Source organism: Lissotriton vulgaris, chromosome 5 (assembly GCF_964263255.1).
Source record: "Lissotriton vulgaris chromosome 5, aLisVul1.2, whole genome shotgun sequence".
NCBI classification, from domain to species: Eukaryota; Metazoa; Chordata; class Amphibia; order Caudata; family Salamandridae; genus Lissotriton; species Lissotriton vulgaris.
In genome coordinates, this window is record NC_141693.1 from 872,399,482 (window position 1) to 872,420,124 (window position 20,643).

Sequence of the window (20,643 nt, forward strand, 5' to 3'; positions counted from 1 at the left end):
TTAGGGGATACTGCATCTCCAAAAGCCACGGTGTATTACGTACTATCCTTACATTCATCAGCACATTGGAGAGGGAACTGAGAGATTTAGAACTTCGCATGGTGTCTAACAGTGGTCCCGACCTACAGGCAACCTTTAGAGAGACGCTGTCACGGTATGAAGAGGAGGCTGCGCGGGAGGCCGAGTTCAGGGGCAAACACTGGCAGGCCCGCAAATACTGTGAGGGGGACAGGCCCGGGAAGGCGCTCGCTATGATCACACGACCTCCGCAAGCACATAACACCATATTAGAAATCACAGACACCTCTGGCACTGCTATCAGGGACTCGGATGCGATCCTCGCTACGTTTGTGGCGCATTACCATTCAATCTATACTTCCACGGCGGGACCCGATGTGTCCTATTCTGACTACCTCAACGACGTGGCACTATGCTGGCATAGCAATGGGGATAGGGCGTTCCTGGCGGCACCGTTTGAGCGGGATGAGGTGCGCGAGGCCATAATGTCCCTCAAGAATGGCAAGGCCCCGGGACTCGATGGCATACCGGCCGAGTTCTATAAAACTTACATCGACTTCATGGCCCCAGTGCTCGGCGAGGTCTTCTCTGAATCCCTATGTGATGGGGTACTCCCCTGTTCCATGCGCGAAGTGGTGATCACGTCACTCCTTAAGCCTGATAAAGACCCCAAATCCGTAAATTCTTATCGCCCGCTCTCCCTCCTAAATTGTGACGTAAAAATACTTGCCAAAGTCTTGGCCAACCGGCTGTCGCTATTGATGACTAGGCTTGTACTGCCCGATCAATCAGGCTTTGTGGCGGGTAGATCTACATCCCACAACCTTCGCACGCTCTTCTCCTTGCTTCGCACGGTGCACCCCGACATGCCTGTGGCAGCCATTTTCCTCGACGCGACCAAGGCCTTCGACTTCGTCGAGTGGCCATACCTATTCTCGGAGCTGGCCAGTATGGGATTTCCCAAGTTATTTTTCTCCTGGGTCCACTTGCTCTACACTCGCCCCACGGCGAGAATACTGATCAATGGTCACCTATCACAGCCTATCGCACTGACCAGGGGCACGAGACAGGGGTGCCCACTCTCCCCCCTATTATTCGCCATAGCTGTCGAGCCTCTTGCCTGTCGATTGCGCCAACTACATTGTGGCGGTGCAGTGCAGTGTTTACAGCGCCAGATTGATGTGTCCCTTTATGCGGATGAAATCACGCTGTATGTCAAGCACCCCGAAATATATCTCAATCCCCTACTCAGGGAATTTGTACTGTTTGGCGGGCTGTCCGGTGTTCACATCAACTGGTCTAAGTCGCAACTTTTCCCTTTAACCGAGGCGGTGACTACTTTTCCTCTTGATTACCCACTAGAGTGGTGTCGGTCTGACCTCCGCTACCTTGGAATCTGCATCTCGCGCGACAGGGACGAGACACTGCGATCCAATTACGGGGTAGCGGTGACCAAACTGATCGCCTCAGTGGACCGCTGGATTACTCTGCCACTGTCCATGGCTGGGAGAGCGTCGCTCATAAAAATGGTGATATTCCCCCGCTTCCTCTACCTTTTTCTCAATATACCTTACTTCCCTGGGGCCTACTTCTTCCGAACTCTGCGGACGGAGCTGCGGCGGCTCTTTTGGGGAGGCGGGAGTCCCCAGCTTAAGTGGTCCACGCTCACCCTCCCCTATGATAAGGGGGGTTTTGATGTCCCTGATTTTGAGGCCTACTATCAGTGTGCACAGGCACACTTTGCCTACCATTGGATGGCTCCTACTCCCTTCATGCCGCATATAGCGGTGGAGGATTGGATCGTACACCCTTTCCCGCTCAATGGTTTGCTCCACTGCCCTGAATCTTCCATCACCACACCCAATACGTCGGTCTCCTGCACATTGGATGCGTGGCGACGCATGACCAAGAGCTTGCACTGTATCACCCTAATCTTACCCTCCTGGGAGAACCGGGGTTTCGCAAACTCTGTGCTAAGGTACGAGTTTCCTGCTGGGGAGACTTATTCTCCGATGGTACCTTTAAATCGGCGGACCTATTCTTTGCTGAACATGAACGCACTCCTCTCGAGCTCTTTTACTATGCGCGGCTACGAGCAGGGATGAGAGACATCCTGCCCGAATTTCCTAGTGAGCCTGAAACTCTGCCACCGTTGCACTTCCTATTGTGTTCACAGGAAGGGACCCACTTGGTCTCCGGCCTATACCGACAACTTAGGGGAGCTGCCCCGATGCCGGACTCCAGTGCACGGCTACGCTGGTCTGCTGAACTTGCGGTTGATATATCGGACGAGCAGTGGTACCATTGCTGTGCGCTCACCGCCCGCATCTCTGCCAGCAGCAGATTGAAGATCATCCATTATAAATTCCTGCAGCGGGTGTACTACACGCCGGTGAAGAAGCGGCGATTTGGCCTGACGGAAGATGATTGCTGTGAACGTTGCCGCGCCAATGGCGCCGACTTTCTCCACTTGGCGTGGGCATGCCCCCAGGTGGCATGCTACTGGCAACAAGTGGTGGATGCTCTCGCGGAGATGGTCGAGGAGAGTGTACCCTTGGAACCACTGATGGCCTTGCTCGGGGATACAATGCAGCTTCCTAGGTCTTGCCGGAAGTTCGTTGATACCGCGCTACTGCTGGCCAAGAGACGCGTGGCATGCCGGTGGGGCAGGGGCAGAACGCCCAAATTCAAGGACTGGCTGGCTGACCTAACTCACTGCCAAGATCAATATGCGACCTTTGCTGAATTGCTGCCCATTTCGAGTCGACCCAGAGACATCTGGGATCCACTGGTGCGATATCTGCTTGCACGGTCGGATGACATGGACCCAAAGGGCGACCAGCCTCTTACAGATTAGCGTACTGCTCCCATTCCGGGCCTGACTGAGGACCACCTTCTGCACGCGCACCTCCTCGTTGTGCTATCCAGATGGTGCTCCCCCTGCTACTGACGCGGTGTTCCTACTCACCCCCCCTGACCCAATGCGACACCTGCATCGTGCTCTACCCCCTTGGATGATCCGCTGTTACTCATTACTTACACGCTTTCACCCTGTGTTCTACCCAACATGTGTCGCAATACTCACTGATGGCTATTATTTCTGGGCTCCGTACCCGGTACTGTTTCTGGCTCACTACGACCCTCTTGCTGGGACGCCTATGACACGCACACATTGCTCTGCACGCCTCTGCTTCCATATTGTACCACACCAATTCACCACCACTTACACTGCCATGTGGTCATTACTTGCCTCTTAGTTACTGCTTTGTTGGGGGGTTTTGTTAAGCTGTTCTTGACACCAAAAAGGAGAAAAACGAACTTTTTTCCAAAAAAAACACTGTTCTACTGCTGCTCATCCTTCCTTGCCTAACATCGTCGGTTGCGATACCCTACTTCTCTACCTCCATGCATTGCCGCCCGGCCTCCGGGATGCCGGCTGTGAGGCTGTGTCAATTTCAACTACCTTCTGCTGCCGGCCTCCGGGTTGTAGGCGCAACAAGCTGTGTATCATGTTTCCATTTACACAATAAAGCAGATTTGAACTAAAAAAAAAAAAAAAAAAAAAGAATGATGAAGTAGGAGAGATCCATCAATTAATCAATTCTAGATGGAGTCCTACCCAAGCCTAGGAAGTTTGTATTCAGTCTGAGGAAGTCAGTGCTGGCCTGAAGTGGCAGCCAGTGAAGGTCTCATGAAGTAGGTCTCCCACTTGGTGTCCAATGTATATCACACAACCCTGCCCTGTCTGTCACTTACTGGTCTTGATAGTCAGGCCTGCACTCTGCAAAACCCGAAGAACTTCCTGGAGGTGGTTCAAGTGGTCCTCCCAACTAGCGCTGAAGACCGCAATGTTGTCTAGGTAGGAGGCACTAAAGTCCTTCAACCTAGCCAGGACCTGATTGACCAGCTCTGGAAGGTGGCACGGGTGTTTTTCAATCAAAAGGCATGATCCACAATCGGAAGCGCCCATCTAGCTTTGAGAATGCTGATCTCTCTTTAATTCAGTTGGTCAAGACAATCTGCCTGTACCCAGACTTTAGGCCAAACGTGCTGAGGAGCTTGGCAGCTCCAAGTCAATCTATGAACTTATAAGCTCTGTGGATGGGGTGTGCATCAGTCTGTGTGACTGTATTGAGCCCGTGGTAGTCAACGCACAATCTAGGTTCATGAGTGATACCTGGAGGGGCAGCCTTAGGAACTAATACCACTGGGCTGGACCATGGGATGTTTGAGGACTCAGTAACCACTAACACCAGCATCTTGGAAACCTCCTCCTTGATGCTAGCACTCACCTGTGAATTTTGTTCTTTAAAGGTGTGTTGTCTTGTCATGACCCTCGCCAGTAGCTGTCTTGTATGTAATTGTCCTATACGCAAAGCTGCTCCTGCTAATATTTGTCTTGTCCTGAATGTATTTTGTACTGTTGTGAATTGCTCTGTCTTTTGCATGCATTGTCTGTATGCACAGGTTAGTCAAGTGTTTTCTAGTTTAGTGAATGTATGGCACTGTTGCCAGCTGCTATGTATATACTTTCTTTCTCCTTTATGTTATTTTCCATTCCTTTTCACTTTGCCTCCCTGCCAGCTTCCTCGTGGGTACATGCAGGCAGTGGATACGCTACACTGTGTCACTTGCACGCTTGCCTTTATCAAGGATTGTTTTCCCCGCATGTTGCGCTTCCTTATTGGACTACGGATACCACCGTACGTCATGTCAGTCCCTTAGAATAGCGGCCGAGCCATTCCGCCTTCGCGGATTATACCTTGGCTTCCAGCTATCGGATATTCGCTCTTACGGCTCCAGAGAACTTCCTGTTTCCCGTTTTTTGGATCGGCTGCGATGGAAGAATTGTCTTTTCCAGTTCTACATTGGTTAGCACTCTAAGCCCTTGGCAACACCAGGTAGGAGATGGTGAGAGAGCTATTGCTCAATATTCTCTTTATAACGCTAGGAGTACTCGCATTTTTCTTTAAGCGCACGTGACAGTAACGTGATACTTTTCTTAATGCCTATGACTTGAGACTCCTTTATACATAAATATCAGAATAGAGACATGGTATTTGATATGGGAGAAGGCGCTCAAGGAGAACAAAGCATATTTAGCGCTCACTTTGGAAATACTACAGTACTGGCAAGCTAGTTTTGTTCATACCTTCGAGAAAAAGGTTGATTGACATTGTTCATCGTAACATAACTTGATGGGTAACTTATTACTTAAACCTATGTGGTTTGATTTGATTATGGATAAAGGCAACATTTGAACTATGTGTTTCCTTTCATGAACCTAAGACAATATTAGAACTCATGAACTAAAAAGACCATAGTTGAAAGTACAACCAAGGACAAAGCAGAGTCATTGCTTGGATAATATTGAGTCCTATTTTTCAGGTAAAGATTGTTTGGTATTCAGTGCATATAATTGGCATATTTAATCATGAAGAGAACCAGGACTCACCTATTGTGTCATCTTCGTTCCAGATCTGCCTCCCCGCAGTACCCTCCCTAATTCCCTTCCCCTCGTCTGGCCACTTTGATCCTCTGGTGTTTTTTGTGCAGAGTAAAAGCTGCCGGAAGGTGGGCTACTTGAGGGCACTGCTCCTGAGGAACTTGGAACTTGACATGTCCCTAGTGTCAAAAATTATGAGTACACCATGTAGTCAATCCTGGGTTGAGGGAGAACACGAGGCAAACGGCCCCAGAAAGTGGCAGCAGTCTCTCTGTTGATCTAGGATCAATGTAGGGGAGAGGCTCCCACCCTCCACTGACCTATCCTGCTTATTGGAAGATAGGAGACGGAGGAGAGGTCACTCTCCTCTTCTACCCCATCGTCAGTGACCAAGAGCATGGTAAACTCAGACCTCTTAAATTAGGGCTTGAGGCAGTTCACATGCGGGATCCTCAAAGGTCTTGAGGTCCACCAAATAGGTGACATCGCTCTTGGGCTCCTTCGCCTCATAAGGCCCAGGCCAATGGTCTTGTAGAAAATGGGGCCCACTGGCTCCATTACCCACAATTTTTGACCAGGCTGAAACTCAACCAGAGTGGTATTCTGGCCGTTACATCATTTCATATTATCCTGGCTATCTTCCTTGTTTTAATGTGCGAGCTTCTAGAAGTGGGCTGCCTGGTTGCAGAACGCCAGCATTTAGCTAACTACATCCTGCAGTGGCTTCTTAGGAGCTTGCTCCCAGCCTTCCTTAACCAATCTGAGAATTCTTCTCACAAGGGCCACTTCTGTGGAACCTCCCTGTAGGGGAATAAAAAAGCATGACTGGAGGACTTCCCATTGATGCATCATGCGTTCGGGTAGACCCATAATCATTCTTTTAGGGTATGGTTGAATTTTTCAACCAACCCTTTGGTTTGGTGGTGGTAAGGAGTGGTAAACTTATAGGTCACCTGAGACTCTTTCCACATGGACATGAAGTTGGTACCCTGGTCAGATTCCACCTCTCTGGGGAACCTCACACAGGAAAAGATTCCCATCAGTGCCCTGGGCACGATGGGTGCAGTCACTGTCCTCGGAGGGAAAGTTTCTGGGTACCGGGTGGCATGGTCCACCAAGGCCAGAATTAATCTGTTGGCAATGGCTGTTTTGGGATCCAGGGGCCCGCAATGTCAGTGACAACTTGCTCAAAAGGGGTACTAACTGCAAGGAAAGGTTGCAGGGGGCCGTGCATCTCCTTCCTGACTTGTCACTCACCTGGCATGTAGTTCAGGACCGATAGAACGCATCTTAGGATTTCCTCATTTGGGGCCAATAGATGTAGGTGACAAGCCTGTCAAAGTTTTTCTCTTACCCACAAATGACCTGCCAGTGGCACATTATGAGCCAGATCCAGTAGGAAGGTCCTAAAGCACTGGGGTACCACCAACACATGTGTTGCACCAGGCTCAAAAACCTTAGGCTCACTATACAGGAGATCATTCTTCCAGTAGATCAGGTGCTGCCCAGAGGCGTCACTAGCTGCCTGGGCCTCAGCCTGCCACCAAAGACCCACAAGTGTAAGGCAACCCTTCTGCTCCTTGCTGAACTTTTCCCTGCACGGACCTCCTTCCTGCTGCCAGTTGGTCAGCTCAGGCAGGCTCCCCAGTTCAGCCCCATCTTCCCCTTAGGTACCGGGGAGTACCTCTCAGGTTCCGTTTCCTCCCAGAACGGTGGAATTTCAGGAATGGGTGTCCCGTGCCTCTTGCCCTTCCTCTTTATGGCAGGTACCTGGCTATTGTTCCAGGTTCTAGGTCCTTCTGACCATCCACACGACATGTCATGGACTATGTGGTCAGGCATACCCACTCAGGAACCTCATCATCTCTAAGTGTGAACTGAGCCCCTCCACCTTCCTTATGGTGTGCTCCAAGTCATTGCCCAGCAGACTATCCCATGGACCGTCTTTCAGCTATCTTCAGCAGACCTGAGACACCCCCACCCCCACTCAAAGAAACCCAGAGCCACAGGTTAGGGGCTCTCACCGTTGTCAGCAGCAACCACTTGGTGGAACATGTTAAGGACTACCTGCTCTGAAGACACAGATGACACCTGACAGCTGCAATGCTGACTTCTCTGTCTCTCAAAGCCTCCACCCTCTGCTCATTGATGGACACCCACTAACTGTACTTCATAGTGTTGTCAGGCATGTGGGTTCTCAGTACCATCTCTCCATCACCCTGGAAAACTAGGGTCAATTCTACACTTCCCCCAAAGCTATATAGGGTAATCTCCTCCCCCAGCGCTACACTAACCAAACCCAGTGACTGCTCACCTGTGAGGGGCTGTGCCTACTTGGGACACTTTGCATCCCCTTTGTAGTGCTTTCCCTGTTGTTACTGATGGCATTTCACTGGAGTCTTCCCTGGAGGCTTACTGGCAGGGAACCATTTCTTCTTTTCAGCAGGGGGCTGGGAACCCTAGCCCCCAGAACTAGTTTGGGGCCCTTTAGAGAACTCCTTGCTCTTTTCCCCTCCTCCTTCTTCTGTTAGGGACCATGCCCATCCTTGTGGAGATCCCTACCAGATACATTCCTGTGGACTCTCGTGCTGACCCAGCGGCCCACCTCCTTGGCAAGCTCTCTGGGGTCAGTGAGTTTACTATCAACAAGGTACTGGCGCAGCTCTGGAAAGAAAAGATGGAACATATGGCATGTTGCAAAGAAATTATACAGCCACTGGTCATCTTTTACCTCACTGCTCTTCACTCAACCATCCAGCGCTTTGCAAAAGGAATACACACAACCCACCCAGGTCTGTTGGAAAATCTTCTGACTGTCCCTGAGTTTCTGTGTATATTTCTCTGGAGTTTGACCAAATTTTCTAATTGGGGCCTCCTTCATGGGGTGGAATTTCTCATCATGTCACTCCCTTCTAGGGCCAATAGTGTGGCCCTCCCATTTCTAGGCATATGTCTCCAAAGACTATTCCACCAGGGACCTTGTATATTTGGAGTGCAATTTCATACGCCTCAAACAATCTGTGTCCTCTACCACCACAAAATCAGACACGAGACCCTTGGGTATATGGACCATCCTAGCAGAGGGCACAAAAGACTTGCTGCCACCATCGCTCTGGGACTCCACCTGTCAGGCCAATTTGTCCAGCTCTCTCATGTTCAACTCCTGAGCCAACATCATCTTCTTTTCCTCTATGGCCAATGTGTTCTCCGCCAAAGACTGCTTGTTTTCCTCTAAAGCCTCCTCCTTCTACAATTTGAGCTTAGCCAGCTCCGATTTAGGTTTCCTCATCTCCACCAGCTCCTCTGGGGACAGTCCTTTAGAGGGCATGCTGCTCCCTGGCCAAACTTCTCCTTGCACTGTATCAGCCCCCTTACACCGAGGTAGTCCCAGATTCTCCAAAGAATCCTGGTCCTCTTCCTCATCATCCTCTAAAGCCTCATCATCCTCCTCCTCAGGCATCTCCTGTGCTGCATCCCTAGCTTCTATCCAGGCCCTCAGGTCTTTTGCAGCTCCATCTTCTTGGTGAAGCCAGTGGTAGAAACCTCAAACTCCTTGCAAAAATGTTGCTGTACTGTGTACTTCTCCAACTTGGAAAACTCATAATCCATGCTTGCAGGTGCAGTTATGGGACCTCGAATCAGAAACATGATTTTGAATATATAAGTTAAAATGACAATCAGGGAGAATTGAAAAATGAAATATGCCAATCAGATAGAGCAGAGAAAAAATGGCAATGGGGATCAGAGGCAATTGATTCAAATCTGTCTTGATATGGGTAGTAGTGCACACCAAATTACTGTAAGATACTGCACTAACACAAGTCCTATCCCACCGCTGTCACCAATGTTAGAAATTGTATTTTCTTGTTGGCAGAATATAAGCTGTGTCCAAGCAGGAGCCACAATCCTAGTCAGAGTCAGTCAGATACACAACCTACGCTAACCTATTTGCACCCTCTAATAGGTTGGCACAGAGCAGTTAGGCTTAACTTAAGAGGCAATGTGTAAAGTATTTGTACAAACTTTAACTATAGTAACATAGTGAAAACACCTCAAAAAAGAATCCATATTTAGGCAAATATAGAATATTAATCTGAGTAAAAAAAAGACCACAATGACAAAAATCCAATAGGTAGAAATTGAGATATGAATTTTTAAAGCTTAAATGCAAAAACAGTGCTTAGAAATCACTAGTGGTCAAAAGGTTACTTGAGGTCATACGGGATCGGTACAAATCCATAGGGCAGGCTGACTGCGATGGAGGGCAGGCCGGTTGTAGAACCCATGCAGGGCCTGCTGAGAAAGTACCTTGTATGGAGCAGAGCCTTGACTTGGAGTACATGAAGCATTGTAATCCTATGGGAGAGAGTAGTGCAGTAATGAAAATTGAATTTAAGAGTATTTCACTACCAGGACTTAAAAAACGTAAAACTTCATGTCCTACTTGTTAAGTGCACAGCACCCTGCCCCTTGGGTTATCTATGGCCTACCTTAGGGGTGACTTACATGTAATAAAAAGGAAGGTTTGGGCCTGGCACGGAGGTTAACTTGCTAGGTCGAAATGGCTGTTTAAAACTGCACACACAGGCTCTGCAATGGTAGACATGAGCCACTTTTAGAGGGTGTTGGACTTTGCCCTTTTAGCAGGGTCATCCCTGAACTTTTTGCCTTCCTCCTATATTTCTTCTGACCTGTTGTTGGCTAGTTTGTGACTCTGGGCACTTTACCACTGCTGATCAGTGCTAAAGTGCATATGCTCTCCCTATTGTAAATTGATGTATTAATTGGTGATTCTATGATTGACTATTTGGTTTACTTGTCAGACCCTAGCACAGTAAATTGAGTGTGCCCAGGGCATGTAAATCCAAATGCTGCTAGTGGGCTTGCAGCACTGGTTGTGCCACCCACAGAAGCGGCCTTGTAAAATGTGTCTAAGGTCTGCAATTGCAGAGCCTGCGTGATGTCTGGTACTGTCATGCTGACTGGGCAATTGCACCAACTTGCCAGTCCCTGAATCTTCACTTTTCTTCATATCAGACACCCCTATGGTAGGCCCATGGGCAGGGTGCATTGTAAGTATAAGGTAGGACAAGCCCTGATGGGTGTGGCATGTCCTAATAGTGAATTACAGCCATTTTTGTTTTTCACTATTGCAAGGCTACCTGTTCTCCATAGGCCAGAAAGGGCTGTTAGAATTCTTACATGTTATAATCCTAACTGACTCAGAGAACATAGTAGAAATTCGAGTTTAGTATGCCTAGACTCAGAATGATAAAATACATCTCTGTGTTTGCAAATACCACTTTTAAAAAGCAGGTATTTGCTTGCCTAAACCTTTCAAGCCTGCCTCTGCTAGGTTATGTATTCCTTGTCTGGAGTTTGAGTGACATGGCTGGTGGATTCCAGGACACAGAAAGAGTCAGCCAAGTGGTGAATAGAGAGATTTGCATCTAGATGGGAGGGAGAAGTTGCACCTGGGGCATGAATAGGACTGTGCCTGCCCCCCACAGTGCTGGCTCCACCTGTGGTGCGTCTGATGTCTCAGCCCTGCACACTGAAAGAAGAGAAGGAAGACTGTCAACAAAGTGCTCCAGGGCTGTACTTGCCTTCCACAATGCTGGCTCCACCTCCTGTGGGGTTTCTGACGTTCCTGCCCTGCACTGTAAAAGGAAAGAAGAAGTCTGATAAACAGAGTGCTTCAGAACTGGTTTGGACTGGGCACAGGCCCCTCTCCCCTCAGAGAACAAAGGATTTTGGGGTATAAATATTGGGACCCTGATCCCGAGAAATTAGATTACTTCTGGACTTACAAGACGAAACCTGTGCTGAGGAGAAGGAAGCTGAAGAAACTGAGAAGAGACTATTCCCAAGCTGAAGTGCTGCTTGGGGGATTGGCCTGTAGTGGTTGTCTGACTGCCAAAGAGAGGAGAAATAACTTTGTGGACTTTTCTTTCAACCTGTGCAAAGATATCCAAGGGCTTGGAAGAGAGCTTGCCCCCTGACCGACGTCACCAGCCTTTGTGAATTGGTGCTGGAAACAAGGGCTACAGAGACAGGGAGCTGTGACCGACTCTCACGACCGGCCCGGTGTCCTGTAGGCACTGCATCAACCAACGTCCGCCTCGAACAACGCAAGCTCTACACTCCTTGGCTCCGTCCTGATGCTGTCACTGAGCTGTGAACAGATAATGGGTAACCCAATAAACCCTTGTAGGTATGGGCAATGAACAATTCAGAACAAGGAAGCTACAAGGGATTTCATTTATGTACTGAGTAGAATGAGTTAAGAGGCATAAAACACTCAAGTTAGTTACTCCGCCTCTGAAATAAGTCTTGACTGCTCGCGCCACGCTACCTAGAGGGTGAGCAGGGGTTATTTTAGGAGTGTAATCCCCCTTACTCTGACTAGAGGGGATGGTACCTATTTGTCATAGGTACCTACCTGTGCCAACTAGAGACCCCCAATTCTAACAGAGGGATACTGAAGTGGGTGGCACAATCAGTACTGCAGGCCCACTAGTAGCATTTCATTTACAGGCCCTGGACACATAGAGTGCACTTTACTAAAGACTTATAAGTGAATTAAATATTCCATTTGAGGATAAAGCAATGTTCCAATGTTTAGAGTACAGAGCACATGCACTTTAGCACTGGTTAGCAGTGATAAAATGTCCAGAATCCTAAAGCCAGCAAAAATGAAGTCAGCAAAACAGGAGGTCAGAAGGCAAAAAGTCAGGGGAAACCTCTCAAAGGATGCTAGGTCAAACAGAGGTGACATTAGATCCTAAATGAAGCTGTGGTAAGGACAAGGATGCAATGCAGAAAGAGATGTAAGTTACTTATGAATTATTTTTGAGATGCATAAAGTGTATCTGATGTTACAGTAACGTACCTTCTTATTTTTCCCAAATGGATGTTTTTATTTTAAGAGTGACTGCCCGTTTTTCAGAGCTTTACTGCGTATTGTACCATGAGGGGTTGGCTGATCATGGTTTAGAGAAACTACATCTCTTAGCATCCAGCAGAGTTGCCTTTGAGTTCACCATCTCTGATATCATGTGTTGCGCCCACAGATCCATAAAGAAGCCACACTGTACCTCTATGAATTCCTGTTTGAGCCAAGTTTGGGCTGGAGAGCATCCAAGTTCTCTGATACCACAATCGGATGTAGTTACAGAAGTTTGTTGCTGCATAGATTGGGTACAGAATCCTCTTTAGAAGAATGGTCTATGAATTGCTGGTAAAATAAAGGACGAGCCTGTAGAAGGTTTACTATGCTGTTTGGGGGGAACCTCCCTGTGTGCTCAGGAGATTTTAGGAAAGAAATAAGTACTGATATATTAATGAACATTGATGGGGTTTTAGTGTTGCTCCTACCTGGGGTTTGTTCAGGCCCGTGCAAGTCAAGTTATTTACTGAGTCATGTAGTATGTGATTGTGTTACAATACTTCACCCTTAGGGGTCCCACATGGTTGTGAAGGATGGTCCATCCCTTGGAAAAGTGTATATTAGCAACAGCCAATATACACTTGGCCGGGATCATGCTAAGAGGGTGTTGGCAATTGTGCAATGTTGCGAGAGTACCAGATAGAGTTGGAATTTCTCATATTTCAATTGTTCAATATCCCTGGAAAAATCTAACCCTCATTAGGGTTGAGAAACACTTTCGAATTACCAAAAAGTAAACGCTACCTCCTAGGTTCAGCAAGGCTATATGGCTACACCAGACCATGAAGTCAATGATCCAGGCAAGCAGGGAACTTTGTCAGTCACTCAGTGAACTAAAAGGGAGTTGGTAGATGCATGTTTGCAGCGCAAGAGAAGTGAATCAGATATGCAGATGTACTGAGGGGATTGTGATATCACTTGCAGTGGGGCCTATTCCAGCATAAAAAGAGATGGTAGCCCTTTTGAATTCCCGTTTGGCAAAAAATGAAATACATTTAAATTAAGAACTTTTTGAGCATGATTTGCTATGATTGTTAGTAGGTGAGAATCAATTAAAGGGTGGAAAGATACATTTCTCGGATGATCTCGCCACCATCATTATGAACTTAAAGTAAAAGAGAGAAGAGGAAAAAAGGTGAGGGTTGGTGTTGATTACAGTAGATACAGTGAACCCTAGCTTACAACTGCTAGAAACAGCAGTTATTTTGACTATCTTTATAACACTTTTTTGAAGCACACAAACATTCTCCATGGATGGAGCGTTATTCGCCATTTGGATACCCTACCTTTTTCCATAAAATGTTACCTGGGTTCATGAAAGCTTTCTTTGGGTAAGTGAAGAGGATTTTGAAGATGTGTCACTGACATATGTTAAGATCGCAAGGTTCACTGCTAATGAAAGTTGTGCACGGTTAGAATTTGGACATGTGCAAAGCCTCCTGCATTCACCTGGGCGCAAGATAGTTTGTTATGTGACTGTGGTCTTAGTTTATTGCCTACTGCTCTCAACCATTTCGTTCAGAGTACATGCCTCTTCCTTGGGGAGATTAGGAGGGAAAAGAGCACATTTCAACAATATCCCAATATTGCTACTTCCCAACTTTACGACTGGGTGAGTTCCGCGGCCACAGAACTGGTCCAGGTCAAACAACGGTCCCGCAATAGATCTGCCCCGTCGGCCCCATGGTACTCAGAGGAGCTACGTACCCATAAGCAACAGTGTAGGAACAAAGAGAGGCATTGGCTGAAAGATTATACAGACGAAGCCAAATCCAAGTATAAAGAAGCAGTGGCTAAATATAAAACATTAATCTGTGAGGCAAAGAAAAAATATTATTGTGAAAGAATAGAATTAGCTAAAAATTCTAACAAATTATTATACGAAACCACCAAAAAGCTAGCTGGTTCTTCCACCGACTTGACTCCTCCCCCCTCCCAATCTCTTTGCGACGATCTGTCTAACTTTTTCTTTAGTAAATTTGAGGACATCTATCGGGTCTTCGCAAACAATGCAATCAACTCACCGACACCTCCCACTTCCTACCATGGTCCTACCTTCCTGCAGTTCACAGAAGTAGCCTACCCTCAGGTACGGAACATCATATCTTCTATTAAATCGGGCTCTGCCCTAGACCCATGTCCTTTGAAAGTTCTGCGCCCGATTATTGAAGCGGTTCTCCCGGCCATGACTGCTATCTGCATCTCCATGTTCTGCACAGGCGTCTACCCAGAGATTTTAAAAAAGACCCTCATAAAACCTCTCCTTAAAAAACCCAACCTCGATAAGGAAGAACTTAAAAGTTACCGTCCAATTGGTAGTCTGCCACTCCTGGCAAAAATAGTTGAAAAAATCATGAATCTTCAACTATCATCTTTTATCGAGGAACATAACCTACTGGATGAATCGCAGTTCGGCTTTCGCCAATTCCACGGAACTGAGACTGCCCTGGTTAAAGCGGCGGACGACATTAGATCTATCCGGGATGCAGGAGGAACAGCAGTCCTGATCCTGCTGGACCTATCGGCGGCCTTTGACACAGTCGACCATGTCACCCTGGTCGATCGTGTCAGAAGCATGGGCATCCTACGCAACGCCAAGAAACTTCTTGCCTCTTTTCTTGCTAACAGGTCCCAGGTCGTCACTATCGGACCTTTTGAATCATCTCCCTTGTCACTGCCATGCGGAGTTCCTCAAGGCTCATCCCTGAGTCCGACACTATTTAACATTTATGTGTCGGACCTTGCCAAAGTCATCAAGGCACATGGGATGAGTCTTACATCCTACGCAGATGACACTCAGCTGGTCCTCGCCGTCAAGAATGACGGGCCAAAAATTGCCAGCAATTTCAATCAAGGCATGCTGGCAATTGGGAGCTGGATGGCTTCCAATTGCCAAATCAGAAGTTGTCATTTTTGGCAACTTATCCCCGGAATGGTCCTCCCTCTGGTGGCCGCCATCTATGGGCCAGCCCCCAGATCCGATTAGCAAGGTGAGGAATTTAGGAGTTATGTTTGACAATTGCCTGAACTTCCTACCTCACGCAAATCAGATCTCCTCCTCAGCCTTTCACAAACTACGGCTCATAAAAAAAATCTTGCCTTTCCTACCCGAGAATGCCGGCAAAACCTTGGTCAGTTCCTTGGTCTTGTCTACTCTAGACTATTGTAATGCTCTGTTTTTGGGTGCCCAAGAGAAAGTGCTACAAAAAATGCAAATTATTCAGAATGCAGCCGCAAGGCTACTTGGGCGAATTCCAAAACACCAACCAGTGTCAGCAACTATAAGACAGCTGCACTGGTTGCCGGTATGAAAGAGAATCAAATTCAAGTCCCTCTGCTTAGTATATAAAGCTCTACATAATGTCGGACCTGCATTCTTCACCCAAAACCTCATTCCCTACTGTCCCTCCAGAACGTTACGTTCAACCAGCTCACATGAACTGTTGGTACCACGCACCAAATCTGTTGCGTGGGGAGACAGAAGATTCCTTGTAGCCGCACCGAAACTCTGGAACACCCTGCCACACTCTATTAAAACGAGTACCTCCCTCTGGTCTTTTCGCAGGCAACTTAAGACCTGGCTTTTTAATCAATAAACCCTAGCTCCCCTTGTTGGTTAAACACTGCAGAGACTTCAGCGCCGAGATGCCCTAGGGCCTTCGTTCGCGCTTTATAAGTGTTTTAATAAATAAATAAATAAATAAATAATAGTCTGATGCAACTCCAAAGCTCTTTTCCCCATTATGGGTTCCATATGATCGAATGGCCAGCTTCAATCATTCCGTTTTCAAGGTGTTTTGCCATTTGGCAACTGAAGACAAAGTGGAGAATTCAGACAGTATTAAGGATAACACAGCAAGTTGATTAGCCTTGCGAGGGCTTCCTGAAATGACTTTTTAAACCCCTAAACATCTATACAAGGTTGGTTAGAGGTGTGGTGTCGCTTTTTTGACTCCGAGTGAATTTTCCTGATTCATGCACTTATATAGGTACAATTCACATTACCTTTATATAGGCATAGAAATCAGGGGCCCGATGTAGGTAAATCTACATTTACCACTTCATAAATACCGAATCATACCGAATCGGTATTTATGAAGTGGTAAATTAAAGGGGGGGAGATGTAGGTATTTCAGATTCGGTAAATACCGAATCTGTAAATACCGATTCGGTATCCCCCATTGCTTCCTATGGGCCTTGAAGCCAATAGGAATCAATGGGCATTACCGAATCGGTAATTACCGATTCGGTAATTAACGATTTGTGCAAGGGTGCAGGGGGTGTCACTTTGACACCCTCCAGCACCCCAAAAAACGACATGTGAGCCATGTGGCACACAGACATGCCCTAAGGGCATGTCTGTCTGTCACATGGCATAGGTGTGCATGCACACATGTGCATGCACACCTGGATTCGGTATTTTAACACCCAATTGGATTGGGTGTTAAAATACCGAATCTGAAGGGCCTGTGGGACTGAAAGTAATCCCACCTACATCCCAAATTTTAAAAATCGGTAAAATTACCGATTCGGTATTTTTGCGATTCGGTAATTTTACCGAATCGGTAAAATACCGAATCGGACAAAAAAAGGTCCCCTACATCTCAGTAGGCCAAATACCGGTCGGAAACGGCCGAAATCGGCCGTTTCCGACCGGTATTTGGTACCTACATCGGGCCCCAATTCCTTATTTAGGCATAGCCCCTGCTACCCATATACAGGCATGGGTACTTCCACCCGCACCAAACGTCACAACGATTTCTTGGAAAATCGGCTTAAGCAGTTAGGGAATGTCCCCTTGCTTGAATATTGATTTATCCAAGAACTCTTGTACTTTGCAAAGAACAACTATTCCCTAGGGGTTCTTTCCTGACGTTATTATGCCCACTTTACGTCAAGCTATAGCATTCCTAAACACCTTCAAGGTATAAATATGCCTTCACTTGCTATGGCAAACTACGGTGGTTCGGAGCAGTTCGACTATCTTCTTACCCGACGCAGCTCACTACAGTAAGTGCCGAAGGAAGCCGACCCTCCAGCTGATGCACTTAGCAAGAGGCTGTCTTTCTCTCGCCGAGAATACAGCTTCGGTGTTTCCAAGCTCCCCTTGTGGGGTGTTGAAAAATCAAGCACTGAGAAAGAGATACCAGACCTCCTTCATTCTAAACCAAGGTATGGAGCTGATTAGAACGTAGAAAAACCTTAGGTAGATTCTTGGCAAAAACAACTAAACCTATGCTACACAATACTTACTTCTTCCCGCGTACTAGACTTAGGTTAGGTACATTAGGGTAGGCGTATTTAGAAGCACCAGTTGAGTATTTTTAGTCAATGTTATTTATCTATGTATTTTTATATGGCTTAGAAACCATACAATGCTTTTACAGTATTGTTTTATAATACTATTCTCGCAGTACACATTATATTTTGCAGGCTGCTTAACCATTGTTGCAGTTCACTTCTCTTGTATGAGAACAAAGACTGTTCAATAAATCTTGTTATTTAAAAAGCGCTTCTCTCTATTTCTCTACAAGCTCTGTTGAAACGAAACATGCACGATTGACTGAGTGAAATACTTATCTATTGTTTCCGCGACTCTAGAGATATATTTCTTATTCTTGGGAAACAAAGTTGTCATGTTTATGGGGTTGTCAGAAACTAATCCCTTCTTGTGAATTCGAGAAAGTTTCTAGTAACCTCTGAGCTAGCTGGCACTCATTATTAAGTTTAGTATATTCGATAGAGACCTAGTCGACCTCAGTCCTTCGTCTAATCTATAGGATATATTATTCCAATGCGCAGAGCCTATTGGGAATATAGGAACTACACTACAGAGGTGCAAAGAATACCATAGCATTTTTAGTGTTCAAGAAGGTGCCAACCCCAGCCTGCACACGGGAGGCCTATATTGCCTGTTGTCATTTGCCATAGACTCTTGTAACATTGAAACAAATAATTTGGAAATCTTGAGGAATATAATGACTACAGGGGTCAACCTAGACACAGACAATTTAGAAATCTTGACTGCTCCAGTATCCTTTGTTAAAATGGGGTATGGCCACAATGACAAATAGTGGTGGGTGCTCAAGGTCCACTATGGTCAAGTGCCACTGTGATGAGGAGTGCTAGTTAGATGAAGATTTTTTTTTACATCTTGATCCTACCAATGTCCTTTATCATAAATTCTTAATTTCAGCTAGGTGTCTTGCTGTCCATGCTGGAGCTGTCGGTTTTCGTTCCATTACTGAACATAGAAAACCTACTTGTGACAAAATATTGTGCATGCACTGTGCAAATCAACATACAATTGCACCAACATTAAGTTTTTAAAAAATGTTTTAACAAATTATTTTTAAAAGTTCAAGAAATCTTGACTATTATTCCACTGATACCCATCTTCAGGATTTTGCTCTCTGTGTTAAAAAGGTCAGAGGCATCATTCCCACAGTCCAACACACACATACCACACATAGCACTGGTCAATAAGGAATACTAGTGATCAGAAGTATTTCTCTGCAATGCTTCGCAACTATCATAACACTTTATGAAATCTGCAGAAAAAGATAACTGAGGACAAAATGCACATTTTCAGATTTTATGCAGCAAAATTAGTCAGATTTTCTCCCTTAGTTTTTCACAGAATAAACTCTATAAATTGGCATTTGCCAGAAACTTTCCTGCGAAGCAGGAGAATTTTACCTACGGCATAACTGGGAAAAAAATCAACATTTTGTAATTTTAGTAAAATTATAAATTTAAAACCGATAGTTGGAAGTGCGTTTTTAGTAGAATAATGAGTTTGAAACAATCCGGGTGGATTTACAATCTTGCACACTCTTTAACTTATATACATTTTGTTTTTTAAATAGGAAGTTCAATATTTGAACAGATGTCTACAAAGACAGCCAGAAATCTCTCTGTATATATATCTAATCTGTCTCTTTTATTTTATATCAACAACGGTGGCTTAGCAATGGTGCAATGGACCTTAATACAAGTACTGGAACATGGCCCTACAAGAATGGTATTATCCATTTGTTCCAGTGATTATAATAACACTGACAGAGGATCAATAAATGATTTATACACTCCTTGGTCTGGGAACAAAATGGGCAGGCCACGTCAGGGTTAATATCGTGTTGCCCTCATTTAGCAGTAAAGGGGCACAACAGTAGGGTCACAAAATGGAATTTAATGTACAGGGTTTATGCCAAAGGGGGTTAAATGGAATCCATATATTCTTCCATGAGGAAGGTATCTTTAAGTTCCAGTTAGGCTAGTGTCTGAGTGACCAAGCGCTTGTTCAATTCTCTATCTTTGTACCTCCAGTAAATCCCCCTAAATGCTGCCTTTGAGACACTGGCCATGGCTCCCGGATTAGTCCACATGTGTCTGCATCTCTACTATGTCAAGTAGGTCTTGATGTGCTAAAATCAGGGAATCCAGGAAATTCCAAGCTGCCTAATTAGCTCCTCCAATCTTCTACGATACTGAACTAGGTCCACTTAGGCCCATAGCCATCTCAAATATAGCACAAGAGTCTATGGGCTGCTTTATGGGCAAGGGACCTGTGGCCTAGATCAAACCATAATGGCAGGAGTGGGATACTAGTTGTGAGATTCACCAAAGATCATAAAAGTTCGGTCTCACCCACATCCGCTGCAGTAGCCCACTTGTGTCCACACAGTTCTTTCCCATACAAGGCCCTGCCTAAAACTTGTAGGTTGAAGATATGGATGGCCGGAGATGCTGGTCGAAAGTTGGAACCCTTGAAACCACTTAGGATGACCCCTGCATAAGGTTCCCGCTTGAACTTGCTTTTGTGGATCTGAGCAGACCAACCAAAATTCTCCGTCAAAGTGAAGCCCAAATACCGAAACGTGCGGACGCTCTCAAGCAGAGCACCATTCAGCGACAGGTTAGAGCGGGTTGTGTGGATAGGATTAAAGACCATTTACTTGTTTTTTTGGAGGTTGATCTCAAGCCCTCTTTGCTCACAGAAGACACCAAACTGGTCCAGGAGATGTTGGATACCCATAGGGGATTTGGATACCAGTAGGGTGTTGTCTGCGAACAGAAAGGCTGGGATCTTCATGACCGCTATTCTCTGGGCATCGTGATTGCACTTCTCTATCTGGGCAACCAGATCATTAATATATAATAGAAACAGCCCTGTCTTACCCCCCCCCCCCCCGTCATGACTGGTATTGATGTTGTTAGCTCCCCATGT